The sequence below is a fragment of the Lissotriton helveticus genome, chromosome 6, assembly GCF_964261635.1.
Source record: "Lissotriton helveticus chromosome 6, aLisHel1.1, whole genome shotgun sequence".
In the NCBI taxonomy this organism is placed as follows: domain Eukaryota; kingdom Metazoa; phylum Chordata; class Amphibia; order Caudata; family Salamandridae; genus Lissotriton; species Lissotriton helveticus.
Window position 1 is genome coordinate 362,794,690 of NC_136067.1, and position 24,956 is coordinate 362,819,645.

The 24,956-nt window shown below is 45.2% G+C and overlaps 1 pseudogene; it reads right to left on the bottom strand.

Moving 5' to 3' along the window:
- Nucleotides 1-360: 360 nt before the first annotated feature.
- On the bottom strand, nt 361-532 carry LOC144764352 (U2 spliceosomal RNA; annotated as a pseudogene).
- Between the last annotated feature and the right edge of the window lie 24,424 nt (nt 533-24,956).

The following is a 24,956-nucleotide window of genomic DNA, read 5'->3' on the forward strand; positions in this document are numbered from 1 at the left end:
AAGGCCGAGAAGCGATAACCAGAATGGTGCCAGAATTAACGCCTCCCGAAGCAATCTGCCTGGCTTACTCGGACCAGGGTCTTCCCTCGCAGCAGTCTGTTTCTTAAATTTTTCTCTTTCAAAGAGCAGCGTCTGGATGGAGAAGGTCAGAAAAAAAAAGTTCAAGAAAACTTGAAAAATAAATAAATAAAGCACAGCATGTTGGCCCCAAAGCGGCAAATAAATAAATAGAGCAAGACACGGTGACCAGGTTGGTTTTATTCTCACGCAAACACAATAGCACCATTTTGCAGGATTTGGTAAAGAAGCGCTACTTTCGTTTTCTCGTCTATTTTTCGACAGCATTGTTTTCCCCGGGTGGGGAAGTGCTCCATTCCTGGAGGTACTGCAATACCAGGTTGATGCGTGGAGTGGACAGAGCAAGCTCCTATTCCATCTCCCTGTTCCAAAAATCTATTTAATATATGGTCCCCAGATAGAGGACGTATCAGATATTAAACTGATAAGAACAGATTTTGTTTTGAAAATCCTTTATTATGAGTAAAGGTGCATACAGGAGGAAAAAGGACACAATCACATTACAATAATGCCTTTTCAAAGTACATACATAGGTCAATACAGTAGCAATAGGAGATGCAAGAAAACAAACAAATTATTGAAAAACTGGCACTTCATCCGAATTTTGCTTCAAATATTCATTTGTATACATGTGTCAAAAAAACCTATCCGTATGCCTGGTAAAGCAGGCTTTAGGCAGTAAACTTTATTTATGGCCTATTTTACAAATGCCAATCCATAGTTTTGGACCCGGTGGCTGGGTTTGTGAGGCAAAGAAGGTCTTTCAGGTCACCCATCCTTTCCAGTTCTCTGGGTGTCACAGTTCATGCGCCCGTTGAAAACCAAAGTCACGTAAGTCCACTTGAAAATATGTGTTCATTTTATCTAGACACAAGTTTCTACAGTCTTTCGGGGAGAGTGTCTTGTGGTTGAACAACAGCATGTTGCGTGCCTCCCAGAGTGTCTCTTTGCCACAATTCACCACCCTCCATGCTTTTTGGACATTAGTTGTGGGGAGCGACCAGCCGTACATTAATTTATCAAAGTAGAAGGAGGAGATACCTGCAACATTTGCTAGAAAAGGGGCCAACAATTTCCAAAAAGCAACAGCAAAAGTACAAGTCCAAAACAGGTGATAGATCGACTCCTCCTGCGCACAGCCATCTCTGGGGCAACGTGCCGATGGCGTGAGTCCTCGCCTGTGTTGAAAAGTTGTAGTAGGCAAGCAGTTGTGGGCGCCCATCCACGCTATGTCCCGTTGGTTGTGCGAAAGGCCCCGGTGCCCCTTTAGCTTCCAAATGTCAATAGATTGTTGTTCTGAGAAGGCTCCCAGGATAGTGGGTGTTTCTTGAAGTCGCAGGGCCATTTTCAGTCTTTTTGCGTCCTGGCAGGCAGCACGGGGTATGATTGCAAAGTCCAAAGAGTCTAAATAAGTCTGTAAGCCTTTATAGTAAGGAGGTATGGATTGGGCCAAAGGCCCCAAATTCAGTGGGAAAAACAAAGCATGAGTTCTTAACAATGTTCTAACAAAATAGCGCGTAAATAAACTGGCACATGATGGAAATGGATCAGTAGCTCTTGATACAGTATGGCATAGCAATTTTGAATACAGGAAAGAGTGCACATCAGGCATACCTTTCCCCCCCTCTCGTCCAATGCTTACAAACTTTATTACGGCTTAACTTTTCCATCCTGGATCCCCATAGAAAAGAAAAGAAAAGCTTGGTGCATTTCTGCAGGATAGGTTTCGTGGGTGGGAAGGCCATAAACAGATAGAGCATAATAGGAATTAAGACTGCTTTTAGTACCAATATTTTACCCTCCAGAGTAAGTTTGCGGGTGGACCACAAACCAACCTTTTTTTCCACCTTGTCATATACCTCTTTCCAGTTGTGGGCTGTGGGGTTGTGTTGGAAATGGGATCCCTGGCTGGCCAGGGCTTTCGCCAAAGTCAGTCAGAGACCACCACTCCCAAGTCAGGGCAAGGGAGTTACACGCCAAGATAACCTCTGCTCACCCTCTAGGTAACGTGGCACGAGCAGCAAGGCTGAACTTGGAGGCGATGTGAGTTAAGTATTTGCACACGCACCCCAGCAACAACATCCAGGACCCACCACAAAGGAAACTCCACACAAGGTTATATAAAAATAGCCTTTGTATTACACCAAAACACATTAGATAAAACACACACTTTACAATGTGCCAGAGGCACAGGCAGAATTTACAGGGGATATGTACAAGACAGGGCCACCTGGACCACTGTCAGGAATCAGAAGTAACACTTTCAGAAATAGCACTTAGACTGTAAAACATAGAATATAAAATCACTGTAGCACACAACCAGTAATCACTGGTAACCAGGACCTCACTAGCACCACCTGCACTAGGAGAAAAACAACCACCTAAGTATTACAATACCTGTAGGGGTGTAAGCACATAACACATGATGCAATGCATAACATTCATTCAGAGGTGTAAGGGAGGAAAACACATGATGCATCAACAATACATTCAGAGGTGAAAAAACAAGGCACATGACGCATAAAAACACATTCAGAGGTGCAGGAAATGAACAATTGCGCCAAACTCACATAAGTCACCACCTGTGACTGTCCATAGGCAGGAACACCAGAACTGTCCCAATGTCAGGGCCTAAACGTGGCAGCTGCCCACGAAGTGCTGGGCAGCTGTGTGAGACAAGGCTTGGGCCAACACTAGATCCTCGCAGGCTCTGGCCAACCGACTGTCCCCTGAGCCTCTCAGGGCTCTAGACAAAGGACTGGCCCCTCAGGAGCCTCTCAGGCTCAAAATAACTGATGCCCCTAGAGCCCTCGTGGCTCTACGCTCAACAGGTCGCCTGAGCCTCTTGTGGGCAGGAAACAAAATGCCCTCGCGGGCCTCTCAGGGCTCGTCACCACTTTGCCCCCCAGAGGTCTGCCCTCTCCCACCTGGAGAAGGTCCTCTGGAAGAAGAACCGGTCAGGACACTGGTTACAGTTGTCCTACCCTTCAGGTCGGGCTGATCCTGAACATGGCCAACCAACCTCCGGTCTAAAACCTTTGGTGGAACAATTGCCTGGCACTCCAGGACTTCTGGGGATTCACACACCATCCCCCTGAGGCTAACAAATGACACATATGTCGTGTGACTGTTCTGGCGCAGATCTCCCATCCCCTGTCCACCTGACAGTGCGTGACGATCCCCCAGACCAGAAGTGGCGCCACCCGGGTCCCCCCAAGAAGATCTAGCCCCACTGGCTAGTCCCTGGTCCACTGGTGCATCCACTGGGAAACTCATCCCCCAATCACTCCTCACGCTGGACTCCTGTACCCTCCCTACCGGAGCGGTACTGCCAGACTCTAGAACCACAGAAGCTCTGGTTACAGACGCTCCAGGTCCTCTACTCACTAGGAGATCTTCCTCAAATGGACTAACAGGACAGCCTAGGTCCCCAACCTGGTGTTCCCTACAGAAACCATCCAAGTCCTGAGGCAGGGCTTTGGGCGTCTGGGGAACCTCGGTCTCCCCCTCACTCCTGCTCCACTGAGCCAGGCAGTGAGCCCCTACACCCTCCTCGCTATCCTGGGACCTAGCTGGGCTACACTGAGCCTCTTCCACCACGCTGGGCTGGAAGATACCTGAACCACTACTTTTGGAGTCACTCCCTAATGACTCTAGAGAACCTCTAGCACTTTCCAATCTGTCTGCTTCCTTTGCCAGCTCCCAAGGATCAAAGGTCTCCAACCTCAACAGGTGTTGCCGCAACTCCGGCCAACAACAACTGAGCACCTGCTCCTTGAGAATAAGATCAAACAGCTTGTCAAAATCAGGTCCCGTGGGAACCTCTAACCACTCAATCAGTGCACACTGACAGTCCCCTGCAAACTCCTCCCAAGACTGGTGAGACGGTTTCCTACTGTCCCTGAACTTCAACCTATACTCTGTAGTGTAGCTCCTATTTTCCCAATAGGCTCTGCGCATTGGAATAGTACCTACAGCAGTAAAGGCCTAGGCCAGACGTTAACTAGGTCTACTACTGTCAATACTAGACTTAATTTTTGGGTTTGCCAGCTAAGCTCAGAGTTCGCTAGAAACTTTCTCGAATGTTCAAGGAAGGAATTAACTCCCCTGATTAGACAAGAAGGGATTTAGGTTCTGACAACCATAGAACATGACAACTTTGCTCTCCCCTAATCAAGAGTCAATCTCGAGAGTCGTGTGAGCACAAGGCAATTATTTTACTCAGTCAGTACGTGCATTCTTAGTCTCATCAGAATGTAGAGAAAAGGAAGAGATGGGCGTGTTCAATAAAAGATGTTATTTATTGATCAGTCTCTTTTCTCATACATGAGAAATGGATCGATATTATTGCAATACTTATAGTTAAGTAAAGTGCATACATTAAAAGCAATAGTATAAAATAATACTGTAAAAACATTGATATGGTTTCTGAGCCATATGATGTTTAAAATGATTAAAATATATTTACATACACATATACATTTGACTAAACGTACTCAACTGGTGTTTCTAAATACGCCTACCCCGTGTACCTGACCTAAGTCTAATGCGTGGGCGGGAATAGAAAGTTACAGTTTAAGTTAAGTTTGTTTTTGCCAAGTGAATAACTAAAGAATTCTCTGTGAGGGGTTATTCAGTTCTGTACCTGGAATTTAGGATGAAGGAGGAATGGTATCTCTTTCTCTGCTCTCGATATTCCAGGCTGCCTGCGAGGGCTGCCCGAAAGCGCCGGTGCTGGGTCTCTCGGCTTGAGATAGCAGCGCGTCTCTCAGCGCGTCAGGAAGGCGGGGCTGCGCCAGCGGGGTCTGCTTCTGCTCTCGGCTTCGGCAAGTATGGCTGCTCCGTCTTGTCACCACGCGTGTGTTTGCATAGGGCAAGATCGGCAATATTTATACCTTAAAGGTGCCGAGATTGACGTAAGGATGGACATGGATACGTCAATAAAGATGTCATACGACTTGCTCGTTAGCACATTCTTTACTAAAGTTCTCTGTGAAATCAAAACAATGGCCGCACGGATTATCCAGGTTGTCATAGGTTTGATTTGTTATGAGAACGTCGTATGCCTTATCAGGGGCTGGAGGAATGTCGCTTGTCTAATTAGATCTCAAGCGTTATGACCTAATCAGATAACACGTTCCTGTGCCGTAGTGTGACTGCGTCAGATAACGGTATCTGCATCATGGGGGCTTTTCTTGCCTCATGGGCTGACTGTTAGTTAACTTGATAGTTAGTTTAACCAGAATAGGGTCAGGAATAGGGGGACTGATTCAGAACCTATAGAAATACACGACACCCACTCCACGCTAACTATGGTCATATCTACTAATCTATGCATAGTATAACATAGTACAACATACTATAGAGTATAGTGTATACCTTACCACCCCAAAATACATAAATGCATTTCGAAATTTTCAAATATACTGAAAAATTGCAGTCATATATATTGTATGCACTTAAGCTATGGTTCAAATGCAAAAGTAAACACGCATTTGTATGCATTATTGCTTATTGGTATATGAGAAATACACATGAAATGGCTCTTAATATGGCTATACAGAAAGGAAGTTCGAGACCATTTCATCACATAATAAAATATTTGTGAACATCCCAGCGGGCAACTAAAGTTTATAAAGTATCTAAAAATAGAAATCTTAGTTCTCTAGGAATAGTTTCTTACTTTAAGCAGAAGATAAGTGTCCCGAAAAATTTGTGAAAAATAATTTGGGGCTGCTAAAAAATTGTTGTCCGTGAACTGGTGGGAAGAATTGTTCATGTGACTTTATTTTTAAAGTTGAAGGCCGAATTCAGGGAACGCCGTGTGCGAGTTTACTCAAAAAGTCTCTATTTCTGTTCTGGAGAGAACATCATATCATTCAGGCTTTCGAAAAAACTGTCAACAGCTTCATGGGAAAGTTCCACTAAGTCGGAAATAGGTGTAACCATGCATTCGTGCGCATGATTGTCTGCATTGACATTCTGATTCGCATTGCTGACAGAAGGTCGTACCTGTTCGATGCTGCTTTCATCTTGAACTTCACTACTCTTCAATCGCAGTGGTGATGATTCCAGGAATGCCGTCATCAGGATTGGCAGCCTTTGAGGGCAGCACAAAGCGTGAACCTTGGTAGGAACCAACAGTGTATCTGCATCCACTGGCGCATCCGATTGTAGCGTCAGACATGTGTCTAACACGCATTCTTCTCCGCATAGCAGACACCTTAGTACAGGTAAAACACACCTTTGCCACATTGGTCGAAATGATAGAAACCAAGTCATGTTCAGGTCTCTAAGCCGGGAGAGTCCCAGGATTTTTGATATCCGGTCCCGGTATCCAATGGCTAGGATCGTATCTTCCATTGTCGCGAGAGTTTGATCTGTGACATGGGTTGCCATAACGAAAAATAAGGACTAGGAATAGGATTCCTGCAATTAGTCCCAGGATCAGGGGAAGTCCGCCAAAAATCGAATGGACGAAATCTGGAAAAATACCCAGTATGGCTTTGAATGGTGTTAATGCCATCGAAAATACTGTCTTAAATACCCATGAGATCCCATTGGTATCAGAAATATTTAAGATTTCGCTCAGGTTTTCCTCGAAATGTACGGGGGAATTAGTTGATAATAATGTATGTATCTCTGCAGTCGTCCTTGCGACTTGTAGATCATACGTTTCTTTTGATGACGTGAGCCTTGTAGGCGTCTGAAGAAGCACTGTTTTCATTCTGCTTAAAGTATCTATTCGAATAGAAGTAATTTTCAAACTGGGCCATTCCCTTGCCTCCCTGTCTGGAAAGGAGCTGGGGAATAAAGAACGTCCACAGCACTTGACCTTCGCCGTTGTAGTTACTAGATAAGGAGTCCCGGGCATAAGACTGCAACATCTGCGGTCTACAATAAGAATGTAACTCCCATTATAGAGTCTTTGAAAGAATGGTTCTATTTCAGTTGCAGGTGCGCCTTGCTGGTGACATGAAAGGTTGTATGAATTCCCTTCACAGGCTCCATGCAAACTAATTCCGTTACACAGAAGCGTGCCGCTTAGTGACATAGCACAATTGTTGCCACTAAGAAACACTTTCTGTCCTTTATTACTGACACATGCATGTGAATAGGGCAGGTTCCAAGTTGTTTTAAGGTACCCCTTTCCCAATTTCTCGTACATGCCAGCCTGTATATATTTTTGGCAGTATTGAAACCTGAAGGTTGATATTTGAATATTTATGATTCCGTGGATTATCCATTCACTGACAGGTCGTTCTGACATTGTCATCGGTAATCTTTCTAGTTTTTCAATGCTCAAGATTGTATAATCAGCACCCTTTTGCGCCATACCGATTTGTCTATCAGTAAGGTTAAAGATTTGGAATAGTGACGTTGTGTTGATTAAACGCCAAGGCACGTAGCCTGAACGCAGATTTTGTAACGTCCAGCCAAGCTGTACAATGGAACGCAATTGTGACTGACCATGTTGTAATAATAGTAAGTCTTGCGATAATATATCGATTGCTGAAGACACAATGCTGTCCAATGAAAAAATTCTGGAGGACAGAGTCATTAACCCATTGTCCACTACAGAAAGTGATTTTTCCAAATTGATACGGTCAATTTCCCGTATTCTTTCTGCTGTCTCAATTTGAGTAACCTTCCAGGCCTCATTGTATGCTGCATATACAGAGGCTGCTATGAAACGCTTTTGACGCTGTTTGCGTGGTCCCAGTATGAAATCACGCAAGTCAGCACCATCAGTAAGTAAAGTTAGGTGTTGCTTAATTTCAGGCAGTGTGGAAGTCTGTAGCCATTGAAGGCATAATTTTCCCACACTGTAGGTTGTTATTATCCCTGGGTGATGTCTTTGGGGATATCTAGGGTCTGGCCTGGTCATTTTGAAACCCTGTGTTTTATTCAGGAATCTATCTTGACAGTAATTTGTATCTGTGGGCCAGATCAACCATTGTTTCCAATCAGGATGTGTTCTGTTTTGGTTTAATATATGGCTTACGTCTATCTCTTCATCTGTATCAGAGCTATTGCTAAACATTGTTGGCTTTGGAATAGACGGTTTATTTAAATCTTTGATTTTGGCTAAGCCAAGACAGGTGGTTTGTTGAACAGTGTCATTTAAAAATATCATTTGTTCTGGGATCATGCAGGCTCTAAACAAAGCTTCTATACCCTGTACTTGCCATTCTTTTGTACCCCAAACACTTTTCAAATCAACATTTTTGTCCCAATAATCAAATCCAAAAGTATTCATTTTTTCAAAGAACGAATCTGAATATATCAATTTTGTGTTGGTTATCATGGTTTTCATCCCTGTCTTGTTTGACAATTTAAAATAAAATGTTTCAGCATTACTTATGTTAAAACCTGAAAAATATGAATATTTGTCATATATGGTTCTAGAGCTTCCTTTTGGAGGTGTAGCACAATGTTCCCATTGATTATAACTTAAAACATTTCTAGGTTGTGCAGATTTATGTAAAAAATGGTTACCATAATGGTTATAGCAATACATACTATCATAATTTGTAGAACCTTGCAAATAATCATGTTTTGTAAATTTAGCAGACATTACTAAGTCAGACATCATGTTGTTAATACTTTCGAAGTCCCAATCATCAGCAAATGAGTTTGGTTTTGCAAAGTCACTCAAGGAGATCTTGATTTGGTGTGGATATTTCAGGATCTCGACCGGACCATAAATTTCATAGTCAGTGTTGTCCCAGGCTACCCCACCAGGTATAGGATTGGCTGTGAAGTTGGCTGAAGAAAGTTCTCTTTTCTCGACGTGTGAAGATGTGTGTGGTTTGAGGACCAAGTTGATGTTCTGACTTGCTGTGTCCATTTTAGCATATTTTCCCTCAATGAAGCGTCCCAAAGTAAATACCATGATGAGCCAAAGTATGAGGATAAATGCGCCAAAACCCACCCAAAATTCAATCCATGGAGAAACCAGATATGTTTCTTTCAGTTGTTTCAAAAGTTCCTTCGCTTTGTCTTTAAAGGATTTTGATGATGGCTGTGTCTTTGATTCACTGAAGCCGTCAGAGGAATCATCGAAGTTGATGAAGTAACCGGATGCAGTTCTGTCAATTGTTGCAATTGGTTCAGGATTTCTGTTTTTTGCATTTTCACTCGGTACTTCAGTATAGATTGGTGTGTCTCTGCTAAATGTCTTTATTTGGGTTTTCAGAGGTTTGAGTTCTATTGCATTGTTGCATAGTCCTTCTTGTTCTTCTGCAGGCGTTTCGAATGTGATGAGCCTTTTTGATAGGACCTCTGTACTGGTAGCAAACCTAGGTGTTCTGCTACTTATTGGGAGTCCACTTGGCCTACTGTTTGTTATCGGCCACATGTTGTGGTTTTACCAGGTCGATGGATACAACTCGGTTCTCCTTTTTACCAGCAAGTGGCGGTAGTACAACTGATCTTGTCCCGTTGACAGACAAGACAGGAACTGCTTTTCTGTAAGAAGGCCCAAATTCCTTCTTTACCGCGATCTTCTCCCTGACTAGATCCCCGACTTTTGGAATCCAGACAGGTCTTGCTGGGACAGGTGGTGATTCTTCAGTGGTTGTTGGCTGTTGTTTCAACTGTATGTTGTTCAGGTCTTTTCTTGTTTTGTTTAAGTCCTGCAAAATAGCCAAACGGTCTTTGACATCAAAGGTTTTTTCTATTACCACTGAAGTCTGACTATCAAGGTCGGAGATCAACATCCTAGTTCCGAATAATAATTCGTACGGACTGAATCCCTTCAGAGAATTTCTTGGCAAGTTATTTAGACTACGTTGGACACTTATTAGATGTTTGACCCACCCAGCTCCCGAACCTAATATCCTTTCTATTATAGATTGCTTTCTGCCTTGGTTTTTTCTTTACACCATCCCGTACCCTCAGGAAGGAAGTGAGAAGATTCCCGCTGGGCTGTGCTCATTTGGCCATGTTTCCCCCCAGGCTGGTATGCCTGAGTGAAAACAATGGTCAAACGTAACATGCTCTTAGCGTATATGCCATTTAGACTCGCAAATCTTGTATAATAGTCCGGACGTCAGCCGAGTGCTGGTGATCTACATTATAAGTGGAAACTAGCCTGTATATGTTAATCGCAAGCCATTCTTTTTGCTGGTAATATTATCTGCCTTGATACGAAGAGGTATTAAACTGCTTCTCTCCCCACTGCGATCTCTGTTGCAGTTTGGGCTGTTTTTTACAAACATGGTGTAGTGCAGGCTCATGCCTGGCCACCAGTACCGTGATTGTAATTCTTCCAGAGAATCTTTTAATTTGAGGTGTCTGTGACCCTCGCCCATGTGTGCGTCTGCGATTAACAAGTTTCTCCTGTCCATGTTTGGAATCACTCTATCCCCCACTCCAGGGATTCGAGCAAAAGGGACGGAGTTTGCATCGATTATGTATGTATAATTGAGTGGATAGTTGATCGGTAACGCTGAGCAGTCGCCTCTTGATGACGTTTTCACCGCCAGCATTGTTTCACCGTCAATGTATTTTAATGTACGCTTTTTTCGATCTACGGGAGCCGGTTTAGTGGCTGCCGCTGCGGCTGTTTCAGCCAATGAATTCCCTACAACGTGAACGCCATCACGCTGATGACTCAGTGAGTGAGTCACGTGAGTCTTTGGTAGTTCTTTTTGTAAAAGAGCTATTTGTTCCCAGAGCAGTTTCTGCTTTATTGGTGCATCTGTATCATCCTTGTAACCGTTCTGAATCCATGTCTGCAAATCCTTGTTATATGCTTTGACGCAGTAATATGAATCTGACACTATAAGTGTCGGGAATTCGCGATCCGCATTATCTAGCGCCATTTTCAAAGCTATTATTTCAGTTTGTAGTTCTGAATTAGTTTCTACTGAGTGTGATTTTGTTAAAAGAGGTCTTAGTTTACCTCAGCGCCACACTTCTTTTGTAATCTCACATGTGGGATTGTATGCATGTTCTCCCCAAACGGAGGGTTGAGCATGTCCGTCTGTATAGATTACACAGGCGTAATGTCGTAGAGGAAGAATGTCGATTGGCAGAGGATACGTCTTTTCATATTTTAGATTTTTTAATTCTTCTAGTTCTTAGAAAATTGTCAACCAGGCTATACTTGATAATTCATATCCTACGTACAAGACTGTCAGATGGGCAATTCTGGACTTTTTGAAGTTGAATTTGTAACCCTCTGCAGCGAACCCAAGTATTATGGTGTTCACCCTTTTCAAGTGAGTCTCCAAGTCATCATCTGTTAAGTAAATGTCATCGACATAAGATAATGCTTCATCATCATATAGTTGTAGTAATTCTGTTACTCTCGCTGAGAATACCCCCGGGCTGTTCTTGTACCCCTGGGCTAACCGACAGAATTGCTTTTGAGTGCCATTTACTGAGAATGCAGTTAAATATCTGCTCTCTGGTGCTATGTTTTGACAAAAGAATCCATTGGAGATGTCCAAGGTTGTTTTGTATTTTTTGCGCACTATGTTATTCATTAGTGCAGCACTGTGTGAGTTTTGCACTGCAAAGGTTTTGCAACATGTGTTAAGGTGTCGGTAATCCAAAACTAGACGATATGAATTGTCTGGTTTGGAGACCGGAAACAAAGGATTGTTCATTTGTGAGGTGCAAGTTTCAATCACCCCCTGGTATTCTAGCTGATCTAGTATTTCATTTACCTGTTTTTTAGCTTCTTGCTTAATTGGGTACTGCCTTTGTGCAGTAGGTTGTGATTTTAACTGGATTTTGTGAGGAGGAGAATCCTCATCCCATCCTACATGATTTTTATATAAAGCAGGTGCTAAGGCCACTGCCCACTTTCTAGCAAGTGTGTATTTTTTATGAATCGGTATTTGATTCGAGAAGGCAGGCATAATTACTTCTTCGCCATGAGGGCACTCCCTGACAAACTCTGGTGGCCAGTCTTTTTCAGCTAGAAGGATGTCATAGCCTTTGGAGAGGTTATCCCAAAATAGTCCCCTAATTTTCCTAGTCTTATCTCCCTCTATACGTAATGTTATCTCGTATATCTTGTGGGGCTTGCTAACTCTGGTGTCTGCAGTTTCCACTTGAAGGTATTCATTCGTGTCCACTGTCTCCAGATGATTCATAAGGACTTTGCGAGCTATGCTCACCTCTGCTGCGCTGTCTAGCATTGTCTGAGCCCATTCTCCGTTTTTCAGTTGTGTCCTCAGTATTCTCGGCATTTTTAACTACCTTGATACTGGCTACCTTCTTTTTTGGAAATTGTAATTTCTTTTTTAGCTGAGCAGGTTCCTTGTCTTTGGACTTGGCGTGCTCTTCTGATCGTCCTCTTCTTTCCGATTTCTGCGAGGAATTCTGAAAAGATTGAGAGGGACGTGTATCAATGTCTTGATATCTATCAGGTTTTTTAATATTATCCCTATTTCTAAGGTTATATCTATTCCCCGAGGGGTCACTCTGCGGTGACCTCTGTCTTTGGTTTGGAGATTTCTCTCTTCGCCTAGGAGACCTTCCTCGGGACTGGAATTTCTTTTCTTTAGGATTGGATTGTTTGTTTCCATCCCAGTTCTTTTTTGGTGAATTATTATTATTAAAAAATATTTTTTCTGGACTTGTAGTCAGTTGCGGTTTTACTGGTATTCCACCTAGACCATCTCTGCCTAGTTCCTCATAGGATTTTTCTATGATTCTGGCAATTTCAGCTGGTTGGTCTGCTATATCTGTCTCTTTTAACCTCTGGCGGATCGCCACGTTTGCTGCTTCACCTTTTATGTTGGCTAGTAGTATAGCCGAGACCTGCTTGAAGTCTTTCAGTAATTTCATACCAAGAGTTAAAGCAGGTTCTGGACCGTATTCATCTTGAATTTGTTTTAGCACATCTGGTATTACCGAAATGGATGGAACACCGTGCGTTTTTGTGTAGATGGAAGCAAAGACTGTACCCCAAGTGTCACAGTCCTCAATGTGTGGTGCGATTCCCATTGGGAGACATATAGTCAGAATCCTGTGTTTTTCTAATGGGGTGGTGTCAGGAAACACCGCCTCTATTTGGGTAATTTTCTGTGCCAACCAGAATGGTATCTGTTCCCGTTTAGCTGGAACTTTACCTAGGCAGGATTGGATGTTCTGTGGTGTAATTTTATTTGTGTTCCCCTGGTGAGGGGTCAGCTGTGGAAGTTTAATCGCTGGCTGAATTGTTGAAGTCCGCATTACATACTGAACTAATTGTCTATGAATTTTTAGTAGTTGTTTTAGCTGTATTAACAGCTCTGCTGCAGGCATTCTTTCGATGTCTGGATGTGGTGTGTATCCGGCTAAGACCGGCCACGTTGCTCCTGGTCTTCCTAAAGGACCGAGCCTTGTAATGTGATTGTTATGTTTTAGGGCGCCATCAAATAAGAGCAAATGCTCTTGGAATTTGAGTGGTACTTCCACCTCCTCGAAAGGAGTGTATGTTTCAGGAGGTTCCTCTACTTTGTAATAGTGGAAGTACTTTGTTACAGCATTTGCTGCCGGAAAATGTATCCATGAATAGTATACCTCTGTCTGCCGATATTCGTGTGCCTCAATTACGAATATGACTGTGCCACCTCTAGGTGTCAGTCCATTTTCTATAAGTTTTAAGGTTATAGATCTCCTTTTAATGACCGGAATGAGTGTTATATTCGGGTCTGCTGCTTGCATGGTAGCATCAGCATCTGCGAGTTCAGTTGCTAATCTAACTGCCTCTCTTTCATCATCACTCTCTGCCATTTTACAGACAGGATGGTATTATGTTTGTTTGCAGATCAGGTTTCTTTATGGAACAAAGATTAGATGCACAATATTTTGGAACTGTTTATCCTTCAACGTTGACTTGACCAAGAACCATACATAGGAGTTCCCTCCTGCGAGGTTTTTGGAGGATATAACCTTTCACCCACTCCAGACGTCTTTGGAGTATTCGGGAAAAGGGGTCTGAGTGAGAAAGCACGACTGAGTTACTCTAAATGTCTTACGTTAGTTTTATCGCCCTTTCCAAACGCGTTGGGCGCCATGTAGTGTAGCTCCTATTTTCCCAATAGGCTCTGCGCATTGGAATAGTACCTACAGCAGTAAAGGCCTAGGCCAGACGTTAACTAGGTCTACTACTGTCGATACTAGACTTAATTTTTGGGTTTGTCAGCCAAGCTCAGAGTTCGCTAGAAACTTTCTCGAATGTTCAAGGAAGGAATTAACTCCCCTGATTAGACAAGAAGGGATTTAGTTTCTGACAACCATAGAACATGACCACTTTGCTCTCCCCTAATCAAGAGTCAATCTCGAGAGTCGTGTGAGCACAAGGCAATTATTTTACTCAGTCAGTACGTGCATTCTTAGTCTCATCAGAATGTAGAGAAAAGGAAGAGACGGGCGTGTTCAATAAAAGATGTTATTTATTGATCAGTCTCTTTTCTCATACATGAGAAATGGATCGATATTATTGCAATACTTATAGTTAAGTAAAGTGCATACATTAAAAGCAATAGTATAAAATAATACTGTAAAAACATTGATATGGTTTCTGAGCCATATGATGTTTAAAATGATTAAAATATATTTACATACACATATACATTTGACTAAACGTACTCAACTGGTGTTTCTAAATACGCCTACCCCGTGTACCTGACCTAAGTCTAATGCGTGGGCGGGAATAGAAAGTTACAGTTTAAGTTAAGTTTGTTTTTGCCAAGTGAATAACTAAAGAATTCTCTGTGAGGGGTTATTCAGTTCTGTACCTGGAATTTAGGATGAATGAGGAATGGTATCTCTTTCTCTGCTCTCGATATTCCAGGCTGCCTGCGAGGGCTGCCCGAAAGCGCCGGTGCTGGGTCTCTCGGCTTGAGATAGCAGCGCGTCTCTCAGCGCGTCAGGAAGGCGGGGCTGCGCCAGCGGGGTCTGCTTCTGCTCTCGGCTTCGGCAAGTATGGCTGCTCCGTCTTGTCACCACGCGTGTGTTTGCATAGGGCAAGATCGGCAATATTTATACCTTAAAGGTGCCGAGATTGACGTAAGGATGGACATAGATACGTCAATAAAGATGTCATACGACTTGCTCGTTAGCACATTCTTTACTAAAGTTCTCTGTGAAATCAAAACAATGGCTGCACGGATTATCCAGGTTGTCATAGGTTTGATTTGTTATGAGAACGTCGTATGCCTTATCAGGGGCTGGAGGAATGTCGCTTGTCTAATTAGATCTCAAGCGTTATGACCTAATCAGATAACACGTTCCTGTGCCGTAGTGTGACTGCGTCAGATAACGGTATCTGCATCATGGGGGCTTTTCTTGCCTCATGGGCTGACTGTTAGTTAACTTGATAGTTAGTTTAACCAGAATAGGGTCAGGAATAGGGGGACTGATTCAGAACCTATAGAAATACACGACAACTCCTCCTCTGGGGAAACAGGTACCAGACTGTGGGAACTGGGAGTGGGACTTCTTGCACTGGGCTCTATATAGCTGCCACCACTGGACTCAACCCTCCCCGGGGAATCCAGAAAATTAAAACTGCGCGCAGGGGATAGTCTACCCTCCAGAGCTACTTTGCCTCTGGTGGAGGCCCTCTCAGCCTCCTCTATCCTCTCTTGTGCTAAGACCCTCTCAGTCTCTAGCTGTTGCTTCTTAAGCTCCAGCTGCGCCATAGCCTGGGCATGCTCTAACCTGAGCTTCTCTAAGGCAAGCTGGTGCTCCCTTTCTCTCCTCCTATCTTCCAGCTCCTCTGGGGACAGGGAAAGGGATGAGGCGCTGCCTCCTAAACTGGACCCAGCAAGGGACTCCCTATCTATGGGGTCCTCACTCTCTACTGGCATCCAGGTGCTGTCATCTTCTTCCTCCTCTTCTGAATCTTCAGGGCTCCCCACAGACCCACCACCCTCCTGGTGTGAGGCCCGGGCCCTTTCTTCACTGCGCTCAAGATCCCTTTGTACCTTACACCATTGCACCAGGTAGTTCCTAAGTTCGTAGTTAGTATCTGACCCATCCACCCCTATGTCTCTCTCTCTACAGAACCCTTCCAACTCCTGCGTATTGTACCAAACTAGATCACTGAGATCAAAGACAAGCTCCATCTTGGCAGGACGTTCTAGAGACAAGATCACACAGGGAACATAGGGGTCTGAGCTAACACAGGAGTACACAATTCACAAGGTATTCAGCAAGCTCACTACCCTAGAGAACTCACACGTCTAGTGCCACACACCATTCATCCACACACAACCCTCCCCTCGGACTGGTAAGGCAGTTTCTACCACCCCTGATTCCTCAACCTGACCACAAGTGACACAGGTACCGACTCTGGGCGCAGGGCGGGGGACAAATGTACTGACACAATTACACAATGATACCTTCAGGAGAAGAAAATATGAAACTTCAAAAACAATCCCCTAAAATGTGGTCATCTAAAATGCAGAGTTTTGTGGTGCAGCCAGCTGCCACTGTGGTACAACGCAAACACAAATCCTTATCCTCACCGCTTGCCGCCAATGTTGGAAATGGGATCCCTGGCTGGCCACGGCTTTCGCCAAAGTCAGTCAGAGACCACCACTCCCAAGTCAGGGCAAGAGAGTTACACACCAAGATAACCCCTGCTCACCCTCTAGGTAACGTGGCGCGAGCAGCTAGCCTGAACTTGGAGGCGATGTGAGTTAAGTATTTGCGCACGCACCCCAGCAACAACATCCAGGACCCACCACAAAGGAAACTCCACACAAGGTTATATAAAAATAGCCTTTGTATTACACCAAAACACATTAGATAAAACACACACTTTACAATGTGCCAGAGGCACGGGCAGAATTTACAGGGGATATGTACAAGACAGGGCCACCTGGACCACTGTCAGGAATCAGAAGTAACACTTTCAGAAATAGCACTTAGACTGTAAAACATAGAATATAAAAGCACTGTAGCACACAACCAGTAATCACTGGTAACCAGGACCTCACTAGCACCATCTGCACTAGGAGAAAAACAACCACCTAAGTATTACAATACCTGTAGGGGTGTAAGCACATAACACATGATGCAATGCATAACATTCATTCAGAGGTGTAAGGGAGGAAAACACATGATGCATCAACAATACATTCAGAGGTGTAAAAACAAGGCACATGACGCATAAAAACACATTCAGAGGTGCAGGAAATGAACAATTGCGCCAAACTCACATAAGTCACCACCTGTGACTGTCCATAGGCAGGAACACCAGAACTGTCCCAATGTCAGGGCCTAAACGTGGCAGCTGCCCACGAAGTGCTGGGCAGCTGTGTGAGACAAGGCTTGGGCCAACACTGGATCCTCGCAGGCTCTGGCCAACCGACTGTCCCCTGAGCCTCTCAGGGCTCTAGACAAAGGACTGGCCCCTCAGGAGCCTCTCAGGCTCAAAATAACTGATGCCCCTAGAGCCCTCGTGGCTCTACGCTCAACAGGTCGCTTGAGCCTCTTGTGGGCAGGAAACAAAATGCCCTCGCGGGCCTCTCAGGGCTCGTCACCACTTTGCCCCCCTAAGCCCCACTGGGCTCTAAGTAAAGAAATGCCCCGTCGTTGGAGCCTCGCTGGGCTCGGAACACATGCGGCCCTCCCGAACCTCTCGTGGGTGCACGCAACACTGCCCCCGGATGGAGCCTCTCAGGCTCTGGTGAGATGCCTCCGTGATCGAGTAGCCCCGCTCTGGGGAACTCTGTTTTGGGGAGGGCCCCTCGGGCCTCTGAACACCCTGGACCTCGCACTGGGGGGCGGGGGGGGGGTGCGTACACCGGCAATGTGCACCGACGCCTCCCCCTCCTCTCGAACCCTCACGCCTCCCACTCACCGGGTCTCTGCAGGAAGGTGCTGCAGCTCTCGCTCCTCGGGGGCTCTCTCCACACCGGGGAGCTCCACTCTGCTCCCGGTCGTGCTGCGGCGGCTCTTGGGCTCCGGGGCTCTCCCTTGGTCCCGGGAGCCCTGGGAAGGCAGGCACCGCTCTCCCTCCTCACTCACCGGATCCCGGGGTCGGCTCCCGGCTTCCTCTGTCCTCTCGGCTGCGGTGGGCGGGACTTCCGGTCGGCCGCGCTCAGATTGGCCGGCCGGCCAACCACTTCCGGGTCGTCGCGGGCAGCGCGGCGGCTCGGGCGATAAGCAGCAAATGCCGGGTGGGCACCGGCTCTTTAAAAAGGACAATAAATCGACGTGGGCACTCGATCTTCGGGCGGCAATGTCCCTGGCAGGGTGGGCACCTGCCAGGGGACTTCAAAATCGGCAACACGGGGCAATCGCCGGGTAGGCACCGGCTGAGCCAGAAAAGCGCTCCCAAGCGCTAGCTGAATTTTTAAAGCGCCTCCTGCGCAAAAGTAGCAAATAAAGCGCTATTAAGCGCTGGGGGCCGAAATCAAGCACTCCCAAGCGCTAGGGGAAAGTTCAGGCCCCCAAAGTCCAGGCAGAGTCCTTCAGCAATGCAGGGGGGGCAAGGCTGGGCCCAGAGCCAGCTCACTGGGTCTCCAGGCAGGGAGACACTCCAAGTGGCGGTCCTCTGGCCCAGCAATAGCAGCAGCCCCCTCAGGATCCTGGAAGAGAACAACTTCTGTAGGTGCAGGGTGGGGGCAGAACCAGTCGCAGCTGGTCTGTGAGCACTGTTGATGGGCTCAACCACCCTCTCTATTCACTGGCAGGGCTAGGGTCGTTAGACGCACCACAGGGGGGCGGAGCCAGCATTGTCAGGGGAAAACCCAGTCTCATTCAGGACACAGGTACACTCCTCCCCAGCCATCAGCATGCTAATCTCCCACTCACCACCGGGCAGACCCATCCAGCCTTCCTGGAGCCTGGCATGCCAGCCAGCTCCAGCCAATCACACGCCAGCACCTTCACAGCACACACATAGCCATGTCTAGAAGTGGCGCTTCCCCACTAGACACATACAAGCTGCACTTCACTCCCACGAGTTCACACCCACGAGTTCACACATACCAAACTCGAGCCCGCACTCCCCACGCATCAGGAACTACCAGGGACACAGACATTCCCCATGCATTCTCATGGGAGGGCAGGCCTAGCTCATCACATGCACTCAAGGTGCGCACGCACTTTCCACTGGGACACAGTGAAAGTGCGCAGAACCCAAAAATCACCATCACCAGGTCACCATTTCAAGCAAAAAAAGTCTAGGGGTGAACCTGCCCTAAGGGCCAAAGTCCAACAGGTTGCCAGCCGTAATAGACACTCCCAAACTTTTGTCGGGGCCTCAGTAACTGGGACTGATAGATGTGCCAGGTTGTCCCATGGGCCCACTTTGAGGCATACACACTTATCCACATTCAGTTTCAGCTTGGATACCTGTTCGAAAAGGGAAGCTTGGTTTATAGCCTGGCGTACTGCGTGTGTACTGGGGCAGAGGATGGTGACATCGTCCATATATGCCACCACGGAGGCCTGTCTCCCCGAACCCCCTGGTACAAAAGTGCCCCTGATGAGTTGGTCTTGGCGTAGATGGCACAAAAAAGGCTCAAGTGCACAGATAAAAAGTGCCGGGGACAAGGGACACCCCTGTCGCACTCCTGCTGTGATGGGGAACTCTGGTGTGAAGTACCCGTTTATGCTCACCACACTGCACGCGTTTTTGTACATAATACGAATCATATTGATGACATTGGGTGGTATGTTCCTGCGGGCCAGTACTGTAAACAGAAAGTAATGGGACACCCTGTCGAATGCCTTCTGGAAATCTAAGCCTAAGACCCCCAGGGTGGTGTGGCGCTCTGCATTGTACCATATGGTGTCTCTGATGGTAGTGAGACTGTCCACTATTGAGCGCCCTTTCACAGCGCAGGTCTGGTCCGGTTGAATGGTGGAGTGCAGGACCATTCTAAAGCGCTGCGCCAGTACCTTTGACACCAGTTTGTAATCCATATTGAGGAGGGATATCGGCCTCCAATTCTGTAGCGACGTCTCTTCCCCCTTCTTGTAGATTAGCGTGATAATTCCTGTGGAAAAATCATTGGTTAAAGTACTTTTCTCAAAGGAATTTGTTAGCATTAGCATAAAGTCCGAGCACAGGAGGTCCCAAAATGTGCGATAGAACTCCCAGAGTAAACCATCTACACCTGGGCTAGAGCCTCTGGGGGCTGCTTTTAATGCCTTGAGGAACTCCTCGCCTTGGAAGGGCCCCCCTAAATACTGTTGTTGGTCCCTAGTGAGACCTTCCGTGAGCACCTGGCAATAATCAGAGGCTTTTTGTGTCGCCTGTTCGTCCTGTGAACCTGTGTAGAGGGACTTGTAAAAATCATAAGCAATCTCCTGACATGCCTCCACACCTTCTTTCCTTGTGCCATCTTTGGCCTGCAAAGTAGTGAACAGCTTGTGCGAAACACTTGCTTTTTGGAAGAAAAAAGAGGTACATTTTTCATTTTCCTGAAAGTGACGCACTCTAGATTGAAAGATGACAGCCTTACTCTTTTTTTGTAACCAAGCATTCATTTCAAACTTGAGTGTCCTTATCTCATCTTTTGCGTTTTTTCCGGCTGCCCCTAGTTGGTACAAGAGAATGAGGCGGCGCTGCAATGACTGGAAGGCAGCCCATTCCGCCCTCTTGCGCAGCTTGCCCTGTGTTTGGAAAAAGCTTTTGGTTTTTGTTTTCACCCACCTCCACCACTGATAGTCTGAGGGAAACCTGTGCTTTTGTGCACGCCATTTGCAATATTGGGCTCTGTATTTGGAACAAACCTCCTCATCTAAAAGCATCTGTGTGTTCAATTTCCAAGAACCCGGGCCCCTCTGAGGCCTATGTGGGACAGACAGCGTGGTGCACACTATGTGATGGTCTGAGAAGGGAACTGGATGGGTAGAGCTCACCTCTGATACCAAGGTTCTGGAAGAAAAGATGTAGTCCAAACGGGATTTTGTCTTCCCGTGGTCTGCCTCCCATGTGAGGCCCGTACCTGGAGGGTGGTGTTTCCTGTATGTGTCATACACGGCCAGGTCCTGGAGCAGTACTTTAAGGGTTAAACTGATAAGAACAGATTTTTTTTGTTGTAAAAATATACTTTATTTTTAAAAATTTGCAGAGATACATGTTAACCAATCCCATAGGGTGGTGTACATTTGAACCTGAGCAGGGGGTGCACGCAGGCACCAACCTACCGGTTTTCCATCAAGATTTTATGCATACAGTATTCATGTGAGGCTATGTTTAAGAAACCCAGTCTGCCCATTTCCCTTGTTTCCAGATTTTTTCCACTTTTTCTTTCCCTTGCTGTTTAATATCAACATAGTAGAACACCATGATTTTGTCTAGGCATACATGGATGACGTCTTGCACTTCTAGCTCTTTATGTTTAAATAAAAGCAGGTTTCTGGCTACCCATAGGCTTTCTTTTGCACTACTGAGTATCCTCCATAGAGTCCTGTCTTTATTTTTTGACAGTGTACTCCCTTTACCATATAGTACCATTTCATAATTCAGAGTTTGTAGTGAGGTTATTTCTTTAATCAACATTTTTAATTTCTTCCAAAACGTTTTAGCAAAACAGCAGTTCCATACAAAATGCATGGTTGTTTCTTCCACCGGGCAGTCAGGTATTGGGCATTTTGCTGAGTTCGCCAGTCCTCTTCGGTGTTGGAATGCTTTCACTGGCAATGCGTTGGTGACCGCCAGCCATGCAATGTCTTTTTGTACGTTTGTGATGTCTGTGTGGTTGGTTTTTTGCCACACTGCGTTGGAGAGTTTTTCTGTTAGGTTGTTCACCATCTCCATTTTTTCCAAATGTTCTAGGGCCAGATGTAGGAGCCTAAATACCGGTCGGTAACGGCCGATTTCGGCCGTTACCGACCGGTATTTAAGAATTGGCATGTAGGGGCATAATTTTACAGAATCGGTAAATTTACCGATTCGGTAAAATACCGAATCGCTATTTTTACCGATTCGGTAAATCCCAGATGTAGGTGGGACTCTTCTGAGTCCCAAAGGCCCTACAAATTCGGTATTTTACCACCCAATCCAATTGGGTGTTAAAATACCGAATTCAGGTGTGCATGCACATGTGTGCATGCACACCTAGCCATGTGACAGACAGACATGCCCTTAGGGCATGTCTGTGTGCCACATGGCGCACATGCCTATTTTTGGGGTGCCAGAGGGTGTCAAAGTGACACCCCCTGCACCCTTGCCAAATTCGGTATTTACCGATTCTGTAATTACAGAATCGGTATTGCCCATTGATTCCTATGTGCTTCAAGGCCCATAGAAATCAATGGGCAATACCGATTCGGTATTTACAGATTCGGTAAATATCGAATCTTAACGATTCGGTATTTACAGAATCTGTAATACCTACATCTCCCCCCTTCATATTTACCGACTCTTAAATACCGAATCGGTAAAATTCGGTATTTAAGAGTCGGTAAATATGAATTACCTACATCTGGCCCCAAGTTCTTTTTTTAAGCAAGGTTCTTGCTTCGAAGCAGTCTTTGTTGACCTCCAGTTGCTGCAGCATTGTGATGAAGGCTACTAGGCAGGTGTAAAGTTTGTGGGGGAAAAAGGCTACGGGGATTGCATTGTTCCTTTGTAGAATTTGGAATCTGTGGAAGATGTCTCCAACTCCATAGCGCACAAAGTTCGCTGCCACGTTTCTGCCTTCACGTATCGCTCTGAGGCAGAGGCAGAAATAGGTTGTGAAGATGTACATAAACAGGTTTGGCATGTTTTTCCCTCCATTTTTTTGGTGTTTGAAAACTATGGTTCTTTTGAGTTTTTCCATTTTGGAGGTCCAAAAAAAGGTGAATAAGCTTTTTTGCAGGAGTCTGAGCGTTGTTTTGTCTGGGGGGGTATATCACTGCAGTGAAGAGGATTAGGGGTAGGATTATTGCTTTTATTACCAAGATTTTTCCTGTCATTGTCAAGGATCTCGTTTTCCACAGTCCTAACTTTAGGTTTATTTTTTGTTGAACAGGTGGCCAGTTTTCTTTCCCTTCTGCAGCCTGTGAAAAAAGTATTCCCAGGATTTTGGTGGGTTGTTTTGTTACTTTGGCTAGGTGGTTCCTGTTCCCGATGGTGAGGCATGTACTCTTTTCTGTGTTGAGGGTCAATCCTGATGCTTGGGCAAAGAGTTTGGTGTGCAGCAGAGTTCTTCTGAACGCTACAGGGTCTGGGCACAGCACTGTGACGTCATCCATATATGCGATGCATTTGGCCTTTTTCCCATTTGCTCCTGGTACAAAGATACCTTTAACTATCTTGTCTTTCCTCAGTATACAAAGAAATAGTTCTAGTGCACATACGAAGAGTGCTGGTGAAAGGGGGCACCCTTGGCGTCCCCCTGATTTGATGTGCACCTCCTCTGTGAGTGTACAATTTACTATAATTCTGCTGGTTGCATTGGCATAAAGCATTTTAATCATCTGGGTGAATGATGCTGGGAAGCCCATTCTGGATAGAACTTTGAACAAGTAGTCATGTGATACGCTGTCAAAGGCTTTTTGTAAGTCTAATGACAGCACACCTAGTGGGTTCCCTTCTTCTAGGGCTCTGCTAATTGAGTCACGAATGGTGATTAGGCTGTCCCAGATTTTCCTTCCTGGTACTGCGCAAGTCTGGTCAGGTTCTATGAGTGTTTTCAGAACCTTCCTCATCCTATTTGTGATGCATTTGCTGAAGATTTTGCTGTCTACATTCAACAGTGTTATTGGTCTCCAATTTTTTAAGTTGTTTATTTCCCCTTTTTTATGGATCAGTCTAACTGCTCCTTGTGTGAAAGTGTTTCCAAAGGATTGTTTTTCTATGCATTGTGTTATCATTTCCATAAAGTCTTTTGCTATTTCTCTCCAGAATGTTGTGTAGAATTCCCATGGCAGGCCGTCCTGCCCTGGGGCGGAGTTTTTGGGGGCTTTGTTTATTATATCTAGAAACTCCTGTCCTTGGAGGGGGTTCTGTAGGAATTCTTTTTCCTCTGTGGAGAGCCCTGAGATGTATCCTTCCAGGAGGTCGTTGCATGTTTTTTCTTCAGATTCTTTGGTTGAAAATAGCCTTGTGAAGAATTCTTTTACTATGTTTTCTATGTCTTTTTGGTCTTTTTGTAGGACGTTTTGGTGGTCTGGAAGGCCGTCTATTTGTGTGTGGTTCGTTCTGGCTTTTTTGAAGAAGAAGGTGTTGCACTTTTCATCTTCTTCGTACTTCAGTACCCTTGAGTTGAACATAGTTTCTTTCCCTTTTCTAGTGAACCAGTTCCTGATATCTGTCTTGATCTTATTTATTTCTTGTGCTACTTGTATCCCTGCGTCTTGTAGTTCAGTTAGGTTTGCAAGGGAATCTTGTAGGTCATTGAATATTTTCCTTTTCTCTGTGGCTTTATCTTTACCTTTTTTGGAGAAAAAGTACTTAGTCTGTCTTTTGACATATTCCCACCAATCTTGTATTGATTTGAAGCTCCCTTTTTTGGTTTTCCATACTCTGTAGTTTTCTAGGAATTCTTCTTGGATGTCTTGTTGATTTAGGAGTGTGGTGTTAAGTTTCCAGTAGGCGCTCCCTTTTTCTGCATGGTGGGGATTTTGATTTCAGTGATTAGGGTTTGGTGGTCTGAGAGGCAGCTATCTTGTAATTTTGAGGAGATGCATGGGATGCTCCCTGAGACTAGTATTAGGTCAATTCTTGAGATTGTATTTCCATCATTGGAGATCCAAGTGTAGCCTGTAGTGTTTGGGTTGCAGGTTGTAAAGGAGTCTTGTAGACTAAAGTTGGAGATTAATTCACTTAGTTTTTTGGATGACTTATCCAAGGTGTATGTTTTGCAGAGGCCTATTCTATCTGTTGTACGTATAATACAGTTAAAGGCTCCTAGTACTATAGTGGGTGTGCATCCTACTAGGAAGTGCTGCAGATTTTCTAATAGTGTGTGTCTCTC